At 44.7% G+C, this 25,855-nt stretch overlaps 1 protein-coding gene across 6 annotated transcripts in view; it reads left to right on the top strand.

The window, feature by feature from the left end:
* GRAMD1B (GRAM domain containing 1B) overlaps positions 1-25,855 on the top strand; it is a 274,826-nt gene that overhangs the window by 174,884 nt on the left and 74,087 nt on the right. The gene's annotated exons all lie outside the window — the stretch shown is intronic.

The following is a 25,855-nucleotide window of genomic DNA, read 5'->3' on the forward strand; positions in this document are numbered from 1 at the left end:
TGGTGTGCACAGAGGGAACTTGATAATAGAGAAACAGCCCTTCCCTTTGGCGAGGTGCTGTGCGTCTGCATCAGGCTGGGGGTGCGGTTGTACTCTTCCTGAGCCCTGACCAACACGTGATTTTGCGGGGCCGCGGGGGCCCTTTCTCACGTCAGCTGCTTAGGGCAGGCAGTCCCTAGGGGCATCCCTCTGAGGGGCCAGGCTCCATCTTCTAGGATGCCTGGTGTCCAGAGGCAAGTGGGCCGCTGCCTACCCCAACGCAAACACTCACCTTGGGCCTTGGCAGGTGCCTCTTCCTGGGCTTAATATTGGGACATTAAAGGCATCTCTTGCTTGGGGTGTGGGAGTAGCTGTATTCTAGCTACAGAAGTAGTCAGAATATTTTTACCTTCCATTTAAAAAATAAAACCTTCACCTCTCCCTCTTTTTTGACCCAATAAGGAGATTGCATGGGCAGGTGAATTGGCTTTTTATCTGGTAGAGAAACTGCAGATTTTGTTGGAAAACTTTGCCATACCAGGGATCCGGTACCCCTGCAGGGTGGCATGTGAGGCTGCCTGAGGCCTCCTTCAGAGGAGAAAGGCTCCTTGGACTGGGGAGGGAGCTTTCTCTCCCTGAAGAGGGTGGAGGGTAGGAGGAGGAGGATGAGCTTGGGAGAGCTCCCTGCAGGGATGAGTCCCTGCCTTCATTGCGGCTGGCTGTCCACGCATGGGGTGGGGAGGTGGCAGCTCACATCGCTGAATGAAAGGTTGATTTTCAGAGTCAGGTATGGATGTTGAGTGATTTAAGGCATGGGGTCCTAACCTGGCTCTGGGCCACATTTGGCTTTCCAGGCACCTCTACCCTAGATTAAACCCTGACAGAATGTCTAGTCCAGCCCTCCTCCTTTAGGGAAGAGGGTCCATTAGTGGGTCTTGAAAAGGCACTTTGCAGAAGGCAAAGGGAGGTGCTTAGTTTCTGCAAGTGTAACTCTCAAGAACTGCGAGGCCCCAAGAGGTGAGGAGCACCAGTTACCCCCAGCCGGGAGTTTCTTTTCCTCAAGTTTTGCTGTCCCTCTCTCTTATGTTTAGTCCTTGCTTTCTGGGGGTCTGGTACCCCATTCTTTCTGGGTGGGAGGCTATGAGCAGAGTTTATTGTCACTGGGAGTTCCAGGTCCAGACCAGCAGCTAAAGCTGTTCTTTATTCCTCAGTAGAGCCGTGCTTGGTCTGTAGCTTGGATGCGGCCTCCCAGAAAAGCCCAGGGGCTGCAGGGACACTGGGCTCTTCATCAGAAATCGCTCAGCATCCTTCCGCACCCCTGCTGTCAGCACACCCAGCTTGGGGCTGAGGGGTAGCTTGGCTGTCATTCAGGATGAGACATCACTTTAACAGAAGGCTCTCGGCTCAGCCTGGGTTGGTCCTCAGGGATGTGCAGAGATGTTTGCCTTTAAAAATCTGCCTTGAGCATCTCTTGATGCATTTCAACAAGGACAGCAGTGTTAATCTGGGAACTGTAATTGGGATAATTTTGTCTTCTTCAGCCAAATAAAATTTTACAAGGGTGGGACAATTTTGTCATTTATCTCTGCATTGATACCGTTAGATCCTGTGACCCATTGTCTCATTAAGTACAGATCCATTTTGGTCCAGGGGCCAAACCTTGTAGTTGTGGATGAAATGTGGCTCCCTTTGGCAGTATCCCAACTGGTACTCCCAACTCTCTGGTACTCAGGTACTGATACTCAGGATACTAATGCTGGTACTCTGGTACTGGTACTCAGGGTACTCCCTACTCTTCCAACAAGGAGACTTGGTAGAAGCAAGGTGACCAAATCTATTGACTACCTTGATAGCACTGTCTGCATATGGAAATTATAATGTTTGAATTATTTCTAGAAACAACTCTGTAATGCCTACTATGGGTTGGTGATATTAAAAAAATGATGATAAATACTGATAAGAACGATGGCGACCAACATTTGCTGAAACTACGTGTCAAGCACCACAGTAAACTCTTTACATGTATTAACTCACGTGGAGCTCACAGTGTTATGAAAAGAATCCCCATTTTATGGGTGGGGAAACAGACACAGAGTTTAAGTGACTTGCGTGAAGGTGTGCAGATAGGAACCAGGCTTTGGGCTTGCACAGGGTAAGTTTCCCCAGTGATTCACCTGTCCCTGGTTACTCTTCTTCTCTAGTATAATTTCCACTCCATGTAATGCCATGCTAGACACCGGCTTTTTTTCATGTTCCATTGTCTCTTATATTCATTAGGTCAGTTAGTTAGACTTTTAAAAGTGTGTATAAATATGTTTTATCATTTGATTCTTACTATAACCCCATAAAGCAGCTGGTGTCTCCATTTTAGAGTTAGGGAAACTGAGGCACAGAGTGGTAAAGTGAGATTTAATTAAATGAATGCAACTAGTTTGTGGGGAAGCCAGGATACACTCTTATGGCTGGACTGATTTCAGAGTGGGGATTAACTACCACAGTAACAGCAAGGTGTGTCTGTCAGGCCTTCTTTCCCAGAGAGCAGGCTCAGGGTCTGTCCATTCATTTACTCATCTATCTCTTCATTCTACAAATGTTGATCAAGTATTATTTTTGCAGCCCTGTTGTCCACGCATTGTGAAGTTAATAAAATATAAAGGACAATGCTTTGGCTTTGTAGGGGCTGATAGCCTCACAGATGGAAGGAGGCTCCCTCACACCTCTGACACATGTGTACATGCAAGTCAGTAAGTGCTAAGGGACAGATAAGTGTGGTGCACGGCAGACACTCTAGAAGTCCATTTCGGCTGGCATGGCAGAGAAGTCTTATTGGCGTAATTGAAATGTGAGGGAGGTTCAGAGGCTGGACAATTAGGTAAGTAAAGGCTGTACTTCACACAGCTGTACCTCACGGAGTTATGAGAGTGTCACTGAGGATGCTTTTGGATGAAGATGACCTTGACATATGTCTGTGATTGACAAGTGGCTAGACTTTGAGATAGAATCTCCCCCAGTGCAACCCCTCTTTCTCAATAGGGTAGTAGCTTTAGGCTGTCTCGAAAGAGGATTCTATGATTTCTTCTACTGGTAACTTGGTGAGAAAGGTAAGGGCAGTGGTGGAGGAGGCTGAGAGAGGAGGTGGCATTGACAAACAGATGGGGCTATGGCCAGAGCTTCTGTGGGGCATGTAGTGATTTGAAAGCCAAGAAATTGGTTTCTTAAAGAGTAACTCACCCATCTTCCACAGCTTCTACATGGTTAATTCTTTTTCTTTTGGTGCCACAAAGATAGTCCTAATTCCTGTAGAGCCTCAGAACCTCAAACACTAAGAAGGTCTCCAATTTTGTGGGGCCGCTCCCCCTCCGGATGGTTCTGGCCCCCACAGGACTAGGGCAGACTGTAGTGACACCTGTCTGAATTCCCTGTCCTCATGTTCCTGGTCATCACCTCTGCTGGGCTTGGTAATGCAGTCTCCAAGAGCCTGGGGTCTGTGACAGACCTTCAGGAAAGTCAGTGTGCTGGAAGAATTTGATTCTGGGGGAAAAAAAAGGTTGAGAGAAAGTATAGCTCTTGACAGAGAGCAGGTGAAGCATTTCTGTGGCGAGGGCTTAGTCCTCAGATGCGGAGAGTTTCGAATTTCTCCGTGTTTGAGTGGGTGGGTGAGCAGTCTTGCTGCTTTCACACTGTTTAGGAGGATGAGCACTGTGTGACAGAAGCTACTCACATTCTTCACCGGTAGCTGGGAGGGTCCTTTTCTTTCTTTTTTTTTTTTTTTTTACTTCTCCGTATTTCATGACCAATAATGGTCAACAATATTTTATTTGGGCCGGGCGCGGTGGCTCAAGCCTGTAATCCCAGCACTTTGGGAGGCCGAGACGGGCGGATCACGAGGTCAGGAGATCGAGACCATCCTGGCTAATATGGTGAAACCCCGTCTCTACTAAAAAATACAAAAAATTAGCCGGGCGAGGCGGCGGGCGCCTGTAGTCCCAGCTACTCGGGAGGCTGAGGCAGGAGAATGGCGTGAACCTGGGAGGCGGAGCTTGCAGTGAGCTGAGATCCGGCCACTGCACTCCAGCCTGGGCTACAGAGTGAGACTCTGTCTAAACAAAAACAAAAACAAAAACAAAAACAAAAACAATATTTTATTTGATAGTAAATGTCAGTTGCCTACTGTACCCATTCTCTTCAATCTGTTGTCAAGTGGGGCTCTGTTCATTCTTTAACTGTTGCCTGGACCAAATTATCTATCTCTCTAGATTTCTTTTGTCTTTTCCTTTTTTTTGAGACAGAGTTTCACTCTTGTCACCCAGGCTGGAGTGAAGTGGTAAGATCTCGGCTCACTGCAACCTCCCTGTCCCCCCGGGTTCAAGTGATTCTCCTGCCTCAGCATCTCAGGTAGCTGGGATTACAGGTGTGTGCCACCACACCCAGCTAATTTTTGTGTTTTTAGTGGAGATGGGGTTTCACCATGTTGGCCAGGCTGGTCTTGAACTCCCGACTTCAGGTGATCCACCTGCCTTGGCCTCCCAAAGTGCTAGGGTTACAGGCATGAGCCATTGTGCCCGGCCTCAAGATTCTTTCTGTAAGAGGTCTGCTCCAGAGGAGGGAGCCCTAGACATGGCCCCTGCATACCTCCTATAGAGTCCGGCTTCCCAGCTATGGAAATGTTTACCAGAAGGTGAGTTACGGTGAAGGTTGGGGTCACTTCATGGCTTGAGATTCTGGAGAGATGACTCCTGAATTAGAACCTTGTAATCACCTTTTGGCCTGCTGTGTGGCCCTGGTAGGTGACTTCTGTTTGCCTTGGGTGGCGGTGGTTTTGAAAGTGGGATTAAATGACAGTATTGGGTGGATTAGTCGGTCTCTCAGCTTCCTTTTTAGTAATGGTTTAGAAAAAGGCCACAGTCCTGACAGAGCAGGTTGCTTGTGATGTGGACTGTTTGTGCTCTTCTGTAGTCAGCAGGGGACACTGAAAATAAACATTCATTTGAAACTATTAAATATTCATTTACAAACATCGCACAGCAGGCACACCCTCCTGTGAACAGTGTGAGATTTACTTTATTATTCTGTGGGACGGGAATTGGAGTTTTCCCATGGTTCGGTAAGTCCAGGACACTGAGCACTGGTCATCTAGGCATTTAAATCCCTTGAGTGAGAAGGACAGCTCAGGGCGAGGACTGAAACTTCTGACTCTGACAGATTTCTTAAAAGGATAAGAGTTTCTCATCTCTCATCCATGGTTCTACTTTGGTAAACTGTACCTGGCTTGAAATTAGCAGCAATCAATGCTATTTCCTTTGTTGTGTTATTGTCTTTGTCATTACTACTTTAAGAAGAAAGAAAGAATGTAACTTTGTAGCTGGCAGAGATTGTTGCAGATCAGATTATGAGTACCTGAGGTTCATTGATGCTGCTGGCTCAAAGCCCTTACCTCCTGGCCTTCCTGAGGCTTATTGTCATCAAGTTTATTATTGCTGGAAAAGATGGTTTAGAGTTTCTAATTAGAGAACTTGAAGACACTTCTTGTCTCTTGCTGAATTCTTCGGAAGGCTGGACATTTGTCCCCTAAATGAGCTATTAAGGTGAAAAGATGTGATGGACTACATATTGCTAGATGTTTTTGTTAATTTTTTTTTTTTTTTTTTGAGATGGAGTTTTGCTCTTGTTGCTTAGGCTGAAGTGCAGTAGGGCAATCTGGGTTCACTATAACCTCCGCCTCCCAGGTTCAAGCGATTCTTCTGTCTCAGCCTCCCAAGTAGCTGGGATTACAGGCATGCACCACCACGCCTGGCTAATTTTGTATTTTTTTAGTAGAGATGGGGTTTTCCCATGTTGGTCAGGCAGGTCTTGAACTCCCGACCTCAGGTGATCTACCCACCTTGGCCTCCCAAAGTGCTAGGATTACAGGCATGAGCCACCATGCATGGCTTGTTTATTAATTCTTAATGCTATTCTTTGGTTTGTGTTTGCAGAAAGATGTTGAACTAAACTGGGTTATGCCATGATAATACCATTCCCTCCCCTCTTCACCCCAACCAGCTTAACTCATGCTAAATTTAGTTCTTGATCACTCCAAGTCCCCTCAGGCTCTGGAAAACTCTCCAGGGAGGCTATCCTGCATGTAGCAGCAGTTCAGTGATCCGGGCTGTAGAATGTCATGGCCCTGCTACCACAGTGGTCAGGGTGGGGTGGGAAGGAGGGCGTGGCTCTTAATGCTCCTCCCTGAAAGTGAATACACTGTCCCTGCACTTGCCACACATTGACCAGAACTAGTCACGTGGCCCTGCCTGACTGCAGGAAAGCTGGAAAACGTGGCTTCTGAGTGCAGGAAGAGGGGAGAACTGGAAATATGAGTGAGCACTCATCATACATACCACTGCTGCACAGCTGCTTTTATTGCTAGTGTGGGCTTGGGCTCATGCGCCTTCCTAAGACAGAGCAGCACTTCCTTACTGCCTGTAGAATGAAGGCCTTCGTCTGAGATGTCATGGAAGACCTCATGTGACCTTACATGGTAGACTGACACACCATAGACCGCAGGCCAAATTTGGCTTGATGCCAGATTTTGTACAGTGCTTCCTAGCTAGGAATGTTTCTTTACGTTTTTAAATGGTTGAAGAAATTAAGAGAAGGATAATATGACATGCAAAAATTATGTGAAATTCCATAAGTTTTATTGCAACACAGGCATACCAATTTGTTTATATGTTACCAGTGATCGCGTTCATGCTACAACAGCAGAATTGAGTAGTTGTGACACGTCTATGACTGGCTCATCTAAAACATTTATTATCCAGCCTTTTACTCAAAGTTTGCTGCACCCTAGTTTAAGCAAGTAGAGATACTTCTCAAGTACAACAAAATATGTTTTTACTGGATAAGTCTTAGCTAGTAGTCCTGTTCTAGGTATTGTAATGGTAATGTGATGATAAGGATACTAATAATAATATGTCTAACATTTAATTCACTCTGTATTTTATTTAGTTAGTTAATTTATTTATTTTTATTTTATGTTTTTGAGACAGAGTCTGGCTCTGTCGCCTAGGCTGGAGTACAGTGGGGCAATCTCAGCTCACTGTAACCTCTGCCTTCTGGGTTCAAAAGATTCTCCCGTCTCAGCCTCCCGAGTAGCTGGGATTACAGGCGCCTGCTCCCATGCCAGGTTAATTTTTGTATTTTTAGTAGAGACAAGGTTTTGCCATGTTGGCCAGGCTGGTCTCGAAATCCTGACCTCAAGTATTCCTCCCGCCTCAGCCTCCTGGAGTGCTGGGATTACAGGTGTGAGCCACCGCGCCCAGCCTCACCCTGTATTTAAAATCTTATAAGCTCATAGCATTTTTTTAAAATCTAGGTACAGATTATAAAGATTTTACAGGTGAATAAACTAAAGCACAGAGGAGCCAAGTACTCTACACAAGGTCACACAGCTCAAAAGTGTTTGAGCTGGCAGTCTGACTTTAGAGTCCATGCTCTTAACTACCACAATTACAAAGCAACTGGAAAGACAGGTCTTTGTCTATGAGAAGACATGAAACTAATACTCACGAAAAGTTTGAGGAATGGTAATTTATGAAGACAGCATTTAATGGTTTGAATTATAGATGACCCTTGACCCTTGACCCTTAACCTTGGTGGTTAGGGGCACTGACCCCCACGCAGTCAAATCTGTGTGTAGCTTTTGACTTCCCAACAACCTAACTACTAATTGCCTACTGATGACTGGAAGTCTTACTGATAACACAGTCAATTAACACATTTTTGGTATTATGCGTTATATACTGTATTCTTGCAATAAAGTGAGTAAAGAAAATGTTAAGAAAATCGTAAGAGAATGTATTTACTATTGATTAAGTGGAAGCGGATTGTCATAAAGGTCTTCATCCTTACTGTGTTCACATTGAGTAGGCTGAGAAGGAGAAAGAGGAGGGGTTGGTCTTGCTGTCTCAGACGTGGCAGAGGTGAAAGAAGATTTGCATGTATTTGGACTTGCACAGTTCAAACCCATGTTGTTCAGGGGTCACTTGTACAATTACCAAAGACGTGCAAGAACAGAGACGGAGAGGTAGTAATGGGCAAAAGAAATTGAGAAGGGCTGAATGGAGGAGACGGGATGTGGATTGATCCCTGGAGAATGGAGTCCACTGAGATTTCAAGAGAGATGGGCAGGTCGGGCGCGGTGGCTCACGCTTGTAATCCCAGCACTTTGGAAGGCCGAGGTGGGTGGATCACGTGAAGTCAGGAGTTTGAGACCAGCCTGGTCAACATGGTGAAACCCCGTCTCTACTAAAAATAAAAAAAATTAGCTGGGCATGGTGGCGGGTACCTGTAATCCCAGCTACTCGGGAGGCTGAGGCAGGAGAATCGCTTGAACCCAGAGGTGGAGGTTGCAGTGAGCCAAGATTGTGCCATTGCACTCCAGCTTAGGCAACAAGAGCGGAACTCCATCTCAAAGAAAAAAAAATAATAAGCGAGTCTCAGGTGAGACTGGGCCACAGAAATCAGACTGAGAACCTTGGGAAGGGAGGAGCTGAGCATCCTGGTCAGGACAGGGACATGTGGCCACACAAGGGTAGAGGTTTAAGTGGCAAAACAGGCTCACCTACAGACAACCTCGAAAGTGAGGCAGAGGCCTGGGCTTGCTAGACTCAGTGGGAAAAGCCCTCAGGCTCAGGACGACCAAAGAGCATGGAGATGCACTTTCCAGTTCAGTGGGCAGGATGCTTGGGGCCGAGAACCGGAGTACACACGTTCTCACTGTGGGAAGAGCTTTAGAAATTACAATCATGATGCTTCTGTGAGCTTTCCATTTAAAAAAATCTCATACAGCCTTAATACAACCCTACAGGAAAGGACCTCCCCCCTCCATTTTATGTGTTAGGAAACAGAGTCTCAAACAGGTCTCAAATAACTGGCCCAAGACCATATAATAAATGGCAGAACTGGGATAAAACTGAAGAGGTGATGCTCTAAAAGCCTGTGCTCTCGACCTCCACGCTCCTTGATGAGTGAAATGTTGAGCTGGTAGGAATCAGTAGCTTTATATTTCACAATTCAGACAAGGTTTGCCGAGGGGGTGAAGTCATCCTTTTTGGGTGGTGGTGTGCTCTTTATCTGTAGGTGATGCAGTAGAATATAGTTTCCCCAGTCTCCCTTCCCTCATAGTGAGCCATGGTCGGTGTCACAGCTGATCTGGTGGCTGTCACTTCAGGGCTGGGTTAGGAGTTATTACAAAAAAAATTGTGAAATATATCATGCATACATGAAAATGTCTATAATGTATCCATACAGTGTAAAGATGAACATTGTCTGTTCACCATTCAGTTAAGCATTAGAACATTGCCTATACATGTGAGACCCTTTTTTTCCTCTTTTAAAAATCTATGGCAATATACACAGGCTGGGAGGACAAGCCCCAGAGAATGGAAGTCTTGGGAAATGAGCACTGAGTAGGTTTCTGGGTCTGGGTTTGAGAGTCTCTCACTTGGAGGAGGCAGGCTGTGCTTCTCAGCAGGTGCCTCGTCGTTGCAGCGTGGGGATAAATGGCTGCCCAGAACACAGAATACCCTCCCTTCAGCTATGCGGTGGGCCCTTGGGGACAGATGCACGTGGTTCCGCTGCTCACTACTGGTATGACTATGGACAAGTTACTTACTGTCCCCAAGCCTTGATTCTCTCATCTATAAAATGTGGTTGGCCAGGTGCAGTGGCTCACACCTGTAATCTCAGCAGTTTGGGAGGCTGAGGCGGGCGGATCACTTGGGGCCAGGAGTTTGAGACCAGCCTGCCCAACATGGTGAAACTCCATCTCTACCAAAAATATGAAAATTAGCCGGGTGTGGTGGCGCATGCCGGTAATCCGAGCTACTTGGGAGGCTGAGGCAGGAGAATAGCTTCAACCCCAGAGGCAGAGGTTGCAGTGAGCTGAGATCTAACCACTGGACTCCAGCCTGAACGACAGAGCAAGACTTTATCTCAAAAAATATGTAAATAAATGACAAATAAAATAAAATAATGGGGTTAATAACATCTACCCCAGAGGGGTGTTGTGAAGACTGTCAGGATTCAACGAAATAATTTGTGTTGATGCTCTTGGGATGGGGCCTGGCATGTTACAAAAGTTAGCTGTCGTGCATTTTTGTTTTGTTTTGTTTTATATTTGGCACTGTCCACGGAAAACATGGCTACAGTCCTTGCTTTTCCTACACTTAAAATTTACTATTGTTTTTCATGCCTTAGGTGGGTCCAGAGAGTTCTGATCATTATTATTTTTCTAGTAGTGTCTTTCTTAGGACACAAGGACACAAGTTTGACCCTTCCTTTCAAGTGAACAGCCTCCCCAATCATGTGTTTTGGTCTCATTGCTGGAGCTCTTCCATCTCCTGTCCCACAAGGGTATGGTCACTTGACCACTGCACTGGAGGCTGGAACTTGTTCTACATTTACTGGAAGTGTGACTTTGGGCAAGGCATCAATGACCTCATCTCTAAGATGACGGGCAGGATTAGAGCAGTGGCTTGGTCTCTTGGACCTTCGGGGACTTCATGCTAAGGATCTTTAGTGTGCAAGACCTTTGATATTCTTCTTGAGTTTCCACTGGATTCTTTCTGCCCCGTCTTGAATTAATTGTTTGTTTATTAAACTGACATTTCTTGAGTACCTACTGGGCTAGGTGGCAAGCAGGAAAGGATGAGTCAGAACTGGTTGTTGCTCTAGCAGAGGACCTGCTGTCATGGGGGTAGCTAGAGCCGGACCTGCCTTTCAGGTAGGGTCTTATAGGAAAATTTCACCAGAAAACTCAGATACCTCTTCTACTGTAGTGCAAATAGATTTATCTTTCAGTTCAGATCTTTTTTTGGGCCCTTTCCCCTGAGACTGGGAGACTCTTTGTTTCATAATTGCTTCCCTGAAGTGACCTCAACTTTTTTTTTCTTATTGAGTGGTCATAGTTTTCATCCAGGGACATTATGACAATGACATGCAAAGCTCCTTTGTTTTCTAGAGGCTTAACTTGACAAATCTTAGGATGTAAATTTTGGTAACTGACCATTGAGCTTTTGATGGTGATCTGCTGTGCTGGTTGCATATTATTTTCCTCAGGCTTCTTCTCAGTCTAAAGTGTACCTTTTTATGCATTTATCTTGCATCTGTTAACTCTGGCATGTTCAGATGGTTTCTGTTAACCCCCTGATTTCATTAGCCAAGAGTGTCTACTTCACGTTCTTGCTTTCTTTGATATAAACAAGTAAAATACATTTGTGCTCTTGTGGGGCCTATGACTAATAGCAGCCAACCACTACCATTTAGCTATTGAGCTTTCTTTGTATAAACCAGTATGTTCATAGCAGCAATGATAGTTCTCCTTTTTACAAAAATCTGTACTTGGTGCAGTAGGTACTTAGTGCTGTTAAATGCTGAGAGTATTTTGTGTGCAGCTATAGAATTGGTTTTTCTTGCTTGTTGCCATCTTAACTGCTTTCTGTGGCTAAATTCTCCTAAGTGTGCTTCCAGGCATAAGTTAGGACAACTTTTGTGCTGATCACTAGTGCTATAATATAATTCATAGTTGTCATCACTAGTCACAAGGTACCCTTAGCCACATCATTGCCAGGAAAAGGAATATGAACTACGAATGTGCACCTCTCTCCCTCTTTCTACTCTTCTTGGTACCAGCTAAGCTTCATGCATTTGCTGTGTGAAAAACAAATTTATAACTATCTCCCATCCAACCTCCTCTTCACATCCTCCTCTTGCAGTCATTTATACTGGCAGCTTTTGCAGCGTTTTTTCGTTGTTCTTCCTCACTTCGCATGTGGTTCTGTCTTTGCAGTATCTCCCTGACTTGTCCTCCTCTGTTTCCCATGACTGCTGTCACCGTCCTAATTTATCACCTTCTAGTGTCTTGCTTGGCATGGTGCAACAGCCACCAGACTGATTTCCCCTTTTTTAAAACAGCTTCATTTTGATATACTTCATATACTATACAATTCACTCATTTAAGATGTACAATTCAATGGCCTTTAATTTGCAGCTATTACCAGAGTCAACTTTACATCTCAACACCTCAAAAAGAGTCCCCATACCCTTTAGCTAGCAGCCCCTTACTCACCCTCACCCCTCAGCCCAGCCCTAGGCACCCACTTTCTGTTTCTGTGGACTTCCCCATTGTGGACTTTATTTTTTCAAGACGGAGTCTGGCTCTATCGCCAAGTTGGAGTATAGTGCCTCAGTCTCGGCTCACTGCAACCTCTGCCTCTGGGGTTCAAGTGATCCTCCCACCTCAACCTCCCAAGTAGCTGGGACTATAGGCACGCATCACCACGCCTGGCTAATTTTTTTTGTATTTTTTGTAGAGACGGGGTTTCACCATGTTGGTCAGGCTGGTCTCAAACTCCTGACCTCAGATGATCCACCCACCTCAGCCTCCTAAAGTACTGGGATTATAAGCATGAGCCACTGCGCCTGGTTCTGGACTTTAATACGAATGGAATTATATGGACTTTTGCGTCTGGTTTCTTTCACTTAGCACAATATTTTTAAGTTTCATCCAAGTTGTAGCATTTGTCAGTACGTCATTGCTTTCTGTGGCTATATAATCTCTTAATTTTTAAGTTCAGAGCCAGGCTTGGTGGCTCACACCTGTAATCCCAGCTACTCGGCAGGTCAAGGCAGGAGGATCACTTGATCCCAGGATTCAGTGAGGTTACAATGAACTATAATCATGCTACTACACTCTAGCCAGGGTGACAGAGTGAGACCCTGTCTCTTAAAAAAAAGAAACTCCAAACAAATGGGTCCAAATCTCATTCAGCTGTCATACAAGTAACATTACCAACCCTTCTTCAACACTTGAATTTGGGCTGAATGTGGTGGCTCACGCCTGTAATCTCAGCACTTTGGGAGGCCAAGGGTAGAGGATTGCTTGAACCCATGAGTTCAAAACTAGCCTGAGCAACATAGTGAGACCCCATGTCCAAAAAAAATTAAAAAAAAAAAAAAAAATTAGCCAGATGTGGTAGTATGCACCTGTGGTCCTAGTTACTTGGGAGGCTGAGGCAGAAAGATCACTTGAGCCAGGAGGTTGAGGTTTCAGTGAGCCATAATTGCACCACTGCACTCCAGCCTGGGTGAGAGAGAGAACCTATCTCAAACAAAAAAAAAAAACAAACAAAACCCAAACTCTGAATTTGACTCCCATTACTTACAAAATACGGTTGACACTCTGAATGGTATGCAAGGCTTTCTGTTGGCTGTCTCCATCCTGACTGTCCAGCCTCATCACTCAGTCTTTTCTTTTATAAATCTCTTATTGCAGCTACCGACACCCTCATCCATTCCAGGGTGTGTCACATACCATTTCTATCACTGCGGTATTTAGTTCTACTGCTCCCTTGCTTATGCTTCGTGTCTTTGCCTATGCAAATCTCAGTTATCCTTCAGAATTTAGTTTCAGTACCTCCTTCTTGAAGAAATCTTCCCACATTTAATTGATCCGCAAGTAGGAATTAGTTGTTTTCTATTCTCTGAGCACTATGGATTCCTGTAATTTCAATGTCTTGGATTAGATGTCATTCTATCTTCTGTAACGTATTAAATCTTCTCTAAGAGTAAAGAGCTATCCTAATTTTTTGTTTTTCCTCCTCCTCCTTCTCCTCCTCCTTCTTCTTCTTCTTTTTCTTCTTCTTCTTCTTCCTCTTCTCTTCTTCTTCTTCTTTTTTTTTTAATGAGGTTTCTGTCACATGGGCTGGAGTGCAGTGGCATGATCAGAGCTCACTGTACCCTTGACTTCCTGGGCTCAAGTGGTCCTCCCACCTCAGCCTCCCAAGTGGCTGAGACTATAGGTGCACACCCCCATATTCAGCCTTTTTTTTTTTTTGGATTTTTTATACAGATGGGATTTCACCATGTTGCCCAAACTGGTCTCAAACTCCTGGGCTCAAGTGATCCACTCACCTTGGGCTCCCAAAGTGCTGGGATTACAGGCGTGAGCCACAGCACCCAGCCTAGTTATCCTAATTTTTCTTTCACTTTCTCAGTGTACTTTCTACAAGACTTTACACGTAGTTGGTGCTCAAAAAGTATTTGCTGGATAATTGATGACACTTTGCATTTGTATAGTATTTTTGCTGTTTAGAGTTCTTTTATATATGTCTTCTCTTTGGAAAATTAGAATTAACTAATAATTTGAAGAGAAAGTTACCAGTAATTATAATTTGTTTGAATGTTGTTTTTGTAACACAAATTATCCATGGGCAATGTATAAAAATTAGAAAATTTAAAGAGCCAAAAGAAATTGGTCATAATACCACCCCATGTTAGCATTTTGGTTGATATCCTTCAAACTATTTTTTTATGTATATTATAGATAGATACACACATACATTTAAGTCATCCTATATATTCTGATAATTAACAATATCTGATCTCTCTATAACAATAAACATTGATTTTCATAGTTAATTTTAAGGATAGCATCACAAACATGCATCCCTATCTGTCCAATCTACTTGTATTTGACATTGAGCTTATTTGTAGTTTTTTAAATTTAAAAATAAATGTCACAACTAGCATTTTTCTTTTCTTTTCTTTTTCTTTTTCTTTTTGAGACGGAGTTTTGCTCTTGTTGCCCAGGCTAGACTGCAATGGTGTGATCTTGGCTCATCGCAACCTCCACCTCCCGGGGTCAAGGAGTTCTCCTGCCTCAGCCTCCAAGTAGCTGGTATTACAGGCATGCGTCACCACGCCCTGCTAGTTTTTTGTATTTTTAGTAGAGACGGGGTTTCTCCATGTTGGTCAGGCTGGTCTCGAACTCCTGACATCAGGTGATCCACCTGCCTCGACGTCCCAAAGTGCTGGGATTATAGGGACTAGCATTCTTTAGATAGAAACCTAGAAGCCAGATTTCTGGGTCCCTCGTCCAAACTGCCCTTCAGAGAGGCTGTTCCAGCATACACACCAAGCAACAAATCATGAGTACTTGCTTCCACACCATGTCCTTCCCTGCCTCGCTATTTCCATTCTTTTTAGCCTTTGCCAATCTGATATTTCAAAAGTAGTATCTCAGAGTTACATTGGTTTGCATTTCTTTGATCACTGGTAACATGTTATTAATTTTCTTATGATCTATTTATATTTCTTCTGTGAATTGCTTTTTTTTTTCTTGTTTTTTTGTCCTTTGCTCACTTTCTTGTTGACATGTTTGTCTTTTTTATTGCTTGGAACTCTTTAACGAAGTTATTAACCTTTGGTCATACATGTTGCAAGTACTTTCCCAGAGTTTCTTTTGTCTGTTAACTTTAGGCTGATTTTTAGCCTATATTAGTTTGTTGGTTTGTTTGAATATAATCATATCAATCACTCTTTTCCTGTATGGTTTCTACATTTGGAGTTATTCACAGGAAGTTGCCTCCTGAAGTTTGAGAGTATGTGTATTCTTATCTTATGCCTTTTATTTTTTGAGTCCTTCTGTGATTTTAAAAATTAGTACATTAATACATCTTGATATAATATCTACTTTTATAAAACCTGGATGACTAAATACATCTCAGTCATGGAATTAGAGGGGACTTTGAAAGTCATGTCCATTTTCCTAGCATCAGGTGCCAGGTAGATGAGTACCCCTTCCAGAGTGTGACTGTTGACCACTCCCCATCATTCCCCCATATTTTTCATTAGCTTTTCTAAAATCAGCTACTTTATTTTATGCCAGCTATATATTTCCTAGTACCTGTCCTTAGTAGGTTGGTTTCAGGATTAAATCAGTTTGTAAATGAGATATAGAACAATCTGTAGTGGCACACCAACATTCCACATATGTCTTGTTGTGTGTGAATGCATGGATGGTGGCATGAACAGTGATGCCAGATCCCTGAGGATAACATAAGATAGCAGCTCTTTCACTGAAGCAGGACCTTGGCTGGGCAACCGAGAGCACTCGCCAATTACAGGTCCCATAGGGAACGTGGAAGGAAGGAAACATCGTGGGATGCCTTTGAGAAGCTAATAGTCTGACGGTTAGGAGAGACCTCATAGGCACTCACAGACCAAGATAGTGTACATCAGCAGGCATGAACTGTACCAGAGAATTCCACAGGATGCTGGAGAGCTTGTGCTCTGGGAGAATTTATCAGGGAAGTCTCCCTGGGAAAGAAGCATTGGGAGCAGAGCTTTGAAGAAAAGCTGGGACCACATAGGGTGGGTTTGTGGAGTGAGGTCATTCTATGCGGAGAGAATTATGTCAGCAAGTAGGGTTTTTTGTTTTTTTTTTGTTTTGTTTTTTTTTTTGATGGAGTTTTGCTCTTGTTGCCCAGAGTGGAGTGCAATGGCACAGTCTTGGCTCACTTGGAACCTCCGCCTCCTGGGTTCAAATGGTTCTCCTGCTTCAGCCTCCCGAGTAGCTGGGATTACAGGTGCATGCCACCATGCCTGGCTAATTTTTTGTATTTCTAGTAAAGACCATGTTGCCCAGGCTGGTCTCGAACTCCTGACCTCAGGTGATCCACTCGTCTCAGCCTCCCAAAGTGCTGGGATTACAGGTGTGAGCCCCCGCGCCCAGCCTAGCAAGTCGTTTTTTTTTTTTTTAATTAAAACAGTGAAGTGAATTTGTTTCTTCCCTGTCTACCTTCTTTGCACGTGATCTCACTGTTTTCATTCTCAACTCACCTTTTTACCTCCTGATTTTACTGCCATTAAGAAATTGTCATTTTGCAGAGCTTGAGCTTCTGGGTGGGAAGACACCAGGGAGCAGGAAATAAACACATCTCAGAGAGGCTTCTGAGAGAATTCCAACCATGGCCTCTCTGCCAACCTTCACTGCCAACCAAGGTAGAAGTGAAATGCTTGCTTTCTAAGATTTACCTGGAGCATGGTAGGCACTCCCCTATTTAACTGAATCAGTGAAAGAATAAAAATATGTATGGACTTTCTGAGATGTGTAGTTGTTCAGGAAGCCGGTGAAGAACAGACTTGAAACCTCTATGTCCAAGGAAGCTGGATAGGGGATGGACATTTACTATGAAGGACATTGGTGTGGACACCTTGGGGGTGGCCATTCAACCCTCACTAAGTTGGCCAAAGGAGGAGACCCTGCTTCTGGGCAGCTCCCAGTGTCACATAACAGCAAGAAAAAGAAACCTTTGAAGTGGAGAAAGAGACCTATGCACTCTGGATATGGATGCTGAGGAAACTGGAATAGAGAAGTCAGTGCAGTTGACTGGTGTTAGCCAGAAACTTTTCTTGGAAGTCAAGTAACTGGGTAAAATACTTGCATTCCTAAGGTAGAAGGACAAGAAATAGGCTTCTGCCTCCATATCTTTGGTCCCATTTCCCAGAAGGATTCACCATTTCCTCCATTGGTGCCATCCTTTATCTCAGGGGTCAGCAAACTTCAGCGCGCTGCCTGTTTTTGTAATTTGTTCTAGGACATAGTCATAGGCTTTCATTTACTTGTTGTCTGTGGCTGCTTTTGCCCTGTCACAACAGAGTTCATTAGTTACCACAGACTGTGTGGCCTGCAAAGCTTAAAGTATTTACTGTCCGACCCTTTGCAGAAAAAATTTGCCGGCCGACCTTGCTTTATATTGTTAGCAATTGAATAATTCTGAGTTGTTTTTCCACAATACTCATGGTTTGCACCAGCCCATGCAGTTTCCTTAATGAGGGCCCCCTTTGCTCATGGCATTATTTGCAAGATGATATACTAGAATCGGGGGTGTGGTCTGCGAATTAGGCCTCTTGAGGAGAGATTGAACATCTGAGCTGCCTTCAAGACACACGTGGAGTGGCTAGGCCCTAATAACAGACATTATTTGTTTCTGATATGTATTTACTGCTCAATGTGTATGCCAATATTATAGAGAAATCAAGGATAAGAAGTTAGGAAAGGTACCCGAGGTCAGGTACCAGGATTTGAAGCCAGTGTGCAGGGTAAAAGCCCTTGCCCTAAACACTCCACTGCTTCCAACCAAACCTCCGACCACCTTTCCTTCCTAACTCTTTCTACTCTCTACTCTGTTCTCTTTGTGATTTCTGGGCCAATCGCTGGTCAGCCTTTGCTCTTTTGGTTCATATAGTTTCTCTTGGAGCATTCATTCCTTGGCCGGTTTCTTTTTGACCCCACCCCTCCTCCTGTAGGTGGCTTTCCAGCCTCGTTCCAATCCCCATGTCTTGCTAAGTCTCCCTGGGAGGAAAACTTGAGATGCACAGGAGGTCCTGGGTTCCCTCCACATCAGTCATTCCTGCCGTGTCACTGAGCATTGCCCGGAGCGGCAGTTGTCATCCAGGTGCCCTGCCTTCTTCAGAAGCCAGCAGGTACACAGAGAACCAGCTGGAAAGGGTATTGCCACCAGGGCTCCCGGGCCCCAAAGTGCCAAAAAGGCAGCCTCTGGGCAGGCTGAGCTGGCATTTCTGACCTTTGTGGAGAGAGGGCGTCCTTAAAGGGACAGCGAGCTCTTTTCTTTCCTGGTGGCTGACTGCCAGTTCAGATGCCAGGGGTTTGAAGAGGCCATTGTTCTGGCGATGGGAGATAGGGGCCAGACCGCCTAGTCTCTTTTTCTTTTCCTGTTACCAACTGCCTGTCTCCCTCTGATGTGCAGTGTGTCAAGTGTAGAAGGACAGTGAGCTGTCTTTGGTCCATACCCTCCCTTCCTCTGAAGGCAGCCTTGTCACCGAGGCTAAGGGACAGAATTGCCTCACAGCCACCAGCTCCCCTCCTCCAGGGCAGCTGCCCCGGTGGGAGAAAGAATGGTCTCTGCAGACTTCAGTGAGGTGCTCCCATCAGTTTCTGTGCCCCAAGTGGGTAGGGTGAGGTGGGCGGACTGCAGGTGCCCCTTTTCCACTGCCTGCCTTTCCTGCCCCACCTGCCCTAGAATCGCCTTAGGTGCTGGTTAAAACTACAGATTCTGGGTTCCAATTCCAGAATTTCTGGGCCCCAGGAATCCGATTATCAATAAGCACAGCACAGTTTGAGAACCACTGACTTAGTGATTCCCAAACCTGGCTAGTCATCAGAATCATGTGGGGGCCCAGCGCATCAGAGTATCTGCCTGGGGCCCATGAATTTGAGCAGGGTAGCTTCTCGTTAGTGGTCAAGAGCAGGTGTCCTGGAGCCAGGCCCCTGAGTTCGAATCCTGGCCCCGCCAGCTACTATCTGTGTGCTCTTGGGTAAGTTTCTCAGCCAATCTGTGCCTCTTTTCTCACCTCTAAAATAGGCTTCAGATAGTGCTCATTAAATAGAATTGTTATGAGAATTAAAGGAGTTAATATTTGTAAAGTTCTTAGAACTGCCTCATTGATAAGAGTATTATATAAGTTTTCATGAAATCTTCTTTTTTTTTTTTTTTTTTGGTCAACTAGCTGATCATCTAGGTCGGAGATCACAGTTTGAATAATATCTTAGCAGCAAGGTTGCCTGGCTAAGCTGGCTTTTCTATGTGCTTTACTAAATGACCTGAGCTGAGCCCAGGCTAGTCCTCAGTTCAGTCTGCGTGACTTGTTCGGCAAAGGCAGCCCTGTCGTTTTTCCTCCCTGTCTTGTGGCTTATAGAGTGAGGAGAAAAATCCCTTTCTGGTTTCCACCACCAGGCAATGTGGACAGCATTGGCGAGGCTGTCCCAGGAGGGCCCAGAAGCCACATCTACAAGGCTCACTGACCTCTTTGGAGGGAATTGAAGGAAAACAAGCGGCAGGCCAGGAATAGCTAGACATAAGTACAAGGTATTATAATTACCACCCACGCCCAACTCGGTCCCCTGAGTTAAATTTAACCCTCTGCACAGTCTTCTGACCTCAGGGAAGGAGGATGGACAGAAGTGTCTGTGGGGGGTCAGGGTGGGTGTAACCAGGAGTATGTGGGAGGCATTACCCTCGGGAGCTCTGTCAAGCCACAGTGAGCACCACAGTTCAGCAGGCATCCAAGTTTTTATTATAACTTCTTGGTTTTGCCCAACCACTACTTTTCTGAAAAAGATGCTGTTGGACTACATGTCTAGTATCCAGCTCAAGGTTAATTTATCTTCTTGTACTCTTTAATTTCTTTTTGTGCTCACTACTTAGGAGTCTTATTTGTCCAGCTGCGTATGAATATGGCGTGAGGTATGTGGAGGTTGGGAGAGATGGCCAACCTGGGAGGACTGAGCTGCCCGGCTTCAATCTGCCCCCGTTCCCCAGTGAGGTCTGGGAGTAATCAAGGCTGGAAAAGGGCCATTGGTCGAGTAGAGAATTCTAATGCCACACGGCAGACAATGGTATTTTATAGATCCTGATATCGGGGGTTTTGGTGAGTCAAATGTTAGATTATTTAGAAGAAAACCATCCAGTCCTCCAGGGCGCGTCTGTGGATGTTTTCCATCTTGACTACAAATGTCAGCATACAGGGACCCAGCAGTGGGCAGAGCTTTCCTAGCATCCACTCCCTCCCACTTGTGCATATTTCACAAGACTTCCAGGAGGCTGCACAGGGCCATTTCTGTTCTTGGTGGGGGTTTGGATACCTTTGGTCGCTCTGAACCCAGAATGACCAGTAGGAGCAGGGCCTCAGTGGATTGAGAGATGTAACTTGTCAACCTGTCTTGAGAGAAGGATTTGGTTACCTAGTTAAGAACGTCAACCCACTCTTTTGGAGGTGAATGGAAGAGACCCCATGGTTTCTTTTCCTTTCCTACTTTTATTACCTCCTCTTTGGAGGAAGCTACAGAGGCATTACCTGCTTTGGGTGGACATTGGGCGGAGCAGGATTGAAAGGCCTTTCCACTTTGGAGATCTGTGAGTCTGTGGATATATTTCTGGCCCCCAACTCTCAATCTGGAAAAGAATGATCTATAAAGTAGAAGCACTGACATCATCTGTGGTGGAATTAGTACATTCCTTCACTTGCTTCAGTTGACAAGGCCCACATGTGTTAATCATTCTTACAGTCATGTTGTAATTTTGGTCCATGCTGAGCTTTATGGTCTTCACCTGCTGGAATCTAGACTTTCACACTCCCGCATTTGTAGAGGACAGGTCCTTGCCAAGGGTCAGGGGCTTATTCTGCTGTGCTGCCTACCTCAGGCAGGCTCCAGCATCTGGGGTGGGTGCATGGCTGCACGATCGATAGTGTGTGGACTGTGGGATGGGAATCAGATTTTGGTTAGGGCCGTGTTATCAACGATGTGAGAAGAGATTGCAGTGGGGAGTGAGGCACTGCCAGGATATCATAGCTTGTGCCCATGGGTGAGTCAGTGTCTGCAACTTGTCATTTGGCTTCTTTTATCCTTAGATCTCTTCTCTCTTGACTTGTTCCCTTCTAGTCCCCACTAGGTTTAAATTGAAAGAGCCAGGCTATGCCAAATTTTTAATATATGTGTATTAAATATTTTATATATTAAATGTGTATATTAAATATATACAAACTAATATATATTATATATATTTAATATATATGTTTAATATATAAATATTTAATATATGTATAAATAATATATAGTTATATATATTTTAAATATATATATAATACACACATACACACACACACCCAGACAGGACCTGGCAACCTCTCAAAGCAGTGTGGGCACAACTACAGAAAGCCAGGCACCAGACAGCTCTTCCTGGAGTCCGTACCTCTGTGCCATGCTATGGAAACAGAAATAGGGGAAGTTCTCTGAGTAACTGCATGCAAGCACTCCTGATTGCCCTCTGGAGAGTCCAGGCTGAATTAAAGAGGTGCTGGATTCGATGCTTGAAAATGAATTCTGTGCTTTACTTTCCTCCTGGGTCTTGTGTCCTGGCTGCTCCCATTGATCAACCTCTTGAGACACGTGGGCATGAGGATGGGGGCCGGGATGTAACAGCAGCCCAGGGCCCTTGCCTTGACTCCTTTGGTTTCTCGTGACTCATCATGATCTCCTTCCCCCCAGACTCACACATGCATACTCACACTCAGACACACCCACACACACTGACACATACTCTCTCATGCACACTCACTCTGCCATTGTCTTCCTCACTAGCTCCCAGTGCAGCACAGGGACCTAACAATAGTGTTTTCATGCCGTGAGCCCTGTTAACTGGCAAAGCCGGCTCCTTGTCTCTGGTTTAAAGAAAGAGTGGGCTTGGGGTGGAGGAAGGTGGAGGGGATGGTCATGTGTCTCAAGCCTAGGGCCAGTGGCAGGAGAAACTCAAGATCTGTTTTTAAGGACAACATGTCAGCATCTTAACTGGGGCATCCAGCGAGCAGACATCCCTCTTTAAGACCTTAATCCAGGATTAAGAAAAGGTCAGTTACCTCTGCAAAGAGGTGATTTGGAGAGGGGCTTAGTGTCTCCTAATATCCTAGAGTGGGTAGAGGAGTGTAAGCCAGAGTGTGGTCACTGCCTGTCCCAGGGGCCAGGACTCTCTAGAAATTCCAGGGTGGTACAGAATTCCCTGAGCCTCAGTTTGGCCTTTCTCTTAAACTTTAGCAGTGCGTCTTGTCTCCCGTTCACACACAGTCTTCGGTGATAACTAGTACATGTCTTCGGTTGGAAAGGGACTCTGCAAAAGACTTGGAGATAGATTTGCCTGCAGGAGTTTTATTGGGAAGTGCTGTTGGGAGCAAAGCTATAAGTGAGGGAATCAGGATTGGGCCAAGGGAGAAGTTCAACTCTCATGCACCTGAAAGAGACTTTAGCCAATTCCATAAAAAATTCTGGAGCTGAGATTGCCCTGCAGCGTTATCCCAAATTGAGGCAAAGGGCAGGTTTTTGTACCCTCTCTTGGACTAGTCATTGGATGCACCGTCTGTCCTCAGAGAGGGACATTTCTTTGGGTGAGGCTGCTTCCTTTAATCCAGGGCAGGGCTCAAAGAGGGCCTGTGGCCTGTCAGCAGCTATTACTCCAGGCAGCTGGGGAGACGAGTACTTCATTCTGGAAAGGAGTATCATGCCCAGGCGAAATCTCTACACTACATGGGATGGGGACTCCAGGATGTTGTACTTTGTCTTACATCTGTTCATTCTCACAGTCACCCTTTTATAGAGCAGGTATCATCTCCCCTTGACAGAGGGGACTTCTACTGAGGCAGAGCCATGTGTGGAAGGTCCGAGGGTAGCTAGGGGCAGACCATGTCCAAAACTTGGTGGCTTGCGGTGGTGGAAAGAACATAGGACTTTGGTGTATATGTGATTACTTAGTCTCTTTCTATGGTAAACCTGGGATTGTGGGCAGATTAAATTACTCTAATTTGCATAATTAAGGCAAATTAGATCCATGCCCATGTTTTAAAGGTTCCCATTCCTATTTGTAGCCACCTCTTTGTTCATGGCCTTCCTTTTTGGGCAGTTATGTTTGCCTAAAAAGAGGACAACTTGCCTTAGGATATTCCCCAGTGGGTGAGACTCTGAATCCTGCCCTTGAGCAGTTCCACCCATCATCCTTCTCAATTTTTCACTTTCATTTCCTTATGCCTCTCTGCAGCCCCTGGGCTCCATATATATGCTCCTACTCCACTGACTTCCATAGAATCATGACTACAGATTATTTAATTTATCCTCGTTTTCCCCAGTCCCATTTTTTTCCTCCCCAGGAATCAACTCCATTTCCTTGCCCAGTCCTTTCCACATATGAGGCTTAATGTCCTGATCACACATGGGGCCCTGTGCGTTCTCCTCTGAAGAAGAACACTTTTAGAGCCTGCCATCCTATGTAGATTCTTGCTTGTGGCCATTCAACACTCTAATTCTGAAAATCTAGAAAAAGGAGGGATTTTTCTTCCCTTTTTATTGTATCCCAGAATGTCACCATATTTACCCACACAGAGTTGTCTTCTCTTTCTTTTTCTTTTTAATTTTTTATTTTTTTGAGATGGAATCTCGCTGTGTCACCCTGGCTGGCGTGCAGTGGCACAATCTCGGCTCACTGCAGCCTCCGATTCTCCTGACTCAGCCTCCTGAGCAGCTGGGATTACAGGGGTGCATCACCAGGCCCAGCTAATTTTTGTATTTTTAGTAGAGACAGGGTTTCACCATGCTGGCCAGGCTGTTCTCGAACTCCTGACCTCTCAAAGTGCTGGGAGTACAAGCATGAGCCACTGCGCCCAGCCTGTCTTCTCTTTCAAAGACAGCAGTTTTCAAAGCTAAAAAGATTATAGTAAATGTAATCGGGTTGAATTAAAACCCAATGATCAAAGGAAAGGTAACATGGGAGGATCTGACCATTCTAAATTTGTCTATTTCTCTAGTCCCTGATGAATGACATCTCGGTATACTGAATAAAGTTGCAGATGTGCTCATAATCTCTTTGACTCAATTTTCTCTTCTGTGAAATTGGAATAATAAGATTAAAGGAGATATGACCCAGTGTGCCCTTCGTAAGGTACCTACCCAACAAGGGCTGGCAATACCTTCTCAATGAATGTTAGCCCTTTTTATGTGGGAAATGATTAAACAAGAGGAAGGACATCTTGGATTAAAGAAAATTTTAGTATCTAGAAAATATAGATCACTAGTCTATGTTTTCTAAAGTTATTTTGATACTAAATTACTAGAGAATTAGGTTAAAATAGTATAGACCAATGATTCCTAAAACATTGCCACATATTTCAATCACTTGGAGATCCTTCAAAAGCTCTGATACCTGGCTCCCACCCCCAGACGTTCTTGTTTAGTTGGTTATGTAAAAACTGTCAGATGATTCTGAAGTGTAGCAAAGTTTAGGAACCACTAGTATAGATCATTTGGTGAATATGTAGTTGATGCTGGCTGAAAATGTAGATTTGGTTATAGTGAACATTTAGAAAAGAAAAAGGTAATACCCAGGAGCCAATTATTGTATTTGGATAAGATTAAAAGAAGATTGGAAAAGAAAATTGGTGTGCATGGTGAAGTGAGCCTTAACTAATGTGGAGAAGGAGCCCTCACCCTAGTAAGCTCTGCTCCCAGTGAGCTAAGGGCGAAGCGTTTTTATCCTGCTGGGCTGCATTTTGTCCCAGGGAAGGCTTTCATACCCACGTATCCATGTGTACATGATAAAGTTTGTCTTAAAGGGTGGGTACCTGATTGAGTGGCAGTTTTGGTTGCTAAAGGGTGAATGTTGTGTTGGAGCCATCTGAATCCTCAACTTCCTCACCCTTCAACCTCCTGGCCATTTCTTGCATTAGGTTTTAATTATGTAGACAACACTGCTCCTCATGTGAGAGATGCAGTATTAATGAGAGGTCTTGGGTTACAGCTGGGTCAAAGGCAATCAGTATACCCATTTGGACACCCCCGACCCAGCTTCCATGGATTAGAGTCTGAGTTGGGGAACTCAGAGAGGACCGAGTGGACATCTGTGGAACATCAATTATTTTGCCTTAATAGCTCATAATGCACAGACTATATCCTAAGCATTAATTCAGGAAAGAGTTATTTAATAGGGTCTCTAGAGTACCTGACGGCCAGTGTATACCACCTCATTTATAATTCAAAGACTGAGTTAAAAGATCTTTAATGACCCCTCCCATTAAAAAAACGTTGGTCAGATGTTGAACTCTTTGGCTAACAATCTAGTTTTTTTTCCTCTTCCTAACTTCCTGAAAGATTATCTATATACCCTCTGTTTTCTTGACCCTCTTTCAGTCTCAGGGCAGTCAGTTGTTTGGGGCAGCACTGCAGAGTCTTGGAGACAAATTGTCTTGGAGACAAATCCTGGTTTCTCTGTTTACTCTGTATGTGATCTGGGAAAATTCTTCAGTCACTGAGATGCCTCAGTTTCCTCTTCCATAAAGTAGGGTCAATGGATAAAAGGAAGGAATATATATTAAAAGTATAATATCCCTGCCTGACTCATAGTATACTTCAAATGCTTTCAGCCATTTTATTGGAGGAATAACTTGAGGAAGGGATGATGTCCTACTCATCTGAGTTTCGTTTTCCTCATCCTTA

The sequence above is a fragment of the Macaca thibetana genome, chromosome 14, assembly GCF_024542745.1.
Source record: "Macaca thibetana thibetana isolate TM-01 chromosome 14, ASM2454274v1, whole genome shotgun sequence".
NCBI classification, from domain to species: Eukaryota; Metazoa; Chordata; class Mammalia; order Primates; family Cercopithecidae; genus Macaca; species Macaca thibetana.